This window comes from Propithecus coquereli, unplaced genomic scaffold (genome assembly GCF_000956105.1).
Source record: "Propithecus coquereli isolate 6110/MARCELLA unplaced genomic scaffold, Pcoq_1.0 Scaffold21, whole genome shotgun sequence".
Taxonomy (NCBI): Eukaryota; Metazoa; Chordata; class Mammalia; order Primates; family Indriidae; genus Propithecus; species Propithecus coquereli.
The window spans coordinates 6,116,531-6,117,433 of record NW_012146078.1 but is presented as its reverse complement, the minus strand read 5'-3'; the positions used below and the strand labels follow the sequence as shown (position 1 = coordinate 6,117,433).

Below are 903 nucleotides of genomic sequence, written 5' to 3'. Positions count from 1 at the left end.
CCTTTCTTTGAAATCAAGGCAAATAATATTTCAGCATAATCTAAAAATAAGTTATTCAGCTTTGCACAGTCTTAAAATACAAAAGAAACCATAAATAAATGAAAATAATTCCTCAAAAATCTACTAAAATTTTACCAGAAAATCAACAACTGAATTTTTAATTGAAAATGAATAGTAAGAAAAGCTAAATAAAATAGTTTGTAGTTTAAAAGATCTAAGGAGTTTTAGGGGGAATCAGTTATTTGGAACATTAGATTCTGTACTTTTCATTCTCTCTCCTTTTTCTCTCTTTTTCTGGTCACTTCTTACTTTAGAACATTGAATATACTTGCACGTTTTCTTTCCAAATATTTTCAGCCCTTTCATCTACGATATTTAAGGTCTTCATCTTCATCAGTGATTTTCTGGGTAGAAATATGAAAACAATCTGTAAATCTATCCTGTGAAAATAAAATACCATTACAATACATAAGGGATATGCCATAAAGACGTGTGTTGCAAAATTATCATTATTAGTAGAAGAAAAAGAAATACTACAAACAACCTGACAACAGGAAATAGTCCCATACTTCATATAAACTATAGAAAAATAATGCAATTATTAAAATAAGTGATTTAGCACTCCATGTATTAACCTGGAAAATGTGGGGAAAGCAGACTGAAAAGTAACAAGTATAGGATGATCTTGTTTTTGGAAACAAAATATGCAAAAATTTTTTTAGGTTACTGCTTTTTATAAGAACTGCACATTTTATTATTTTAACATTAGCAAACAGTTAACATGGATTATCTCAGAAGCTGACATTGGAGAGGAAGTGGGGACATTGTTTACTTTTCTAGTTCACCTCTAATTTTTTGATACGTATCAATTCCATATTTAGGAACAAACAATAAAGCAGAGTA

At 28.8% G+C, this 903-nt stretch overlaps 1 protein-coding gene across 1 annotated transcript in view; it reads left to right on the top strand.

The window, feature by feature from the left end:
• CADM2 (cell adhesion molecule 2) overlaps window positions 1–903 on the top strand; it is a 400,219-nt gene that overhangs the window by 835 nt on the left and 398,481 nt on the right. The window lies entirely within an intron of this gene.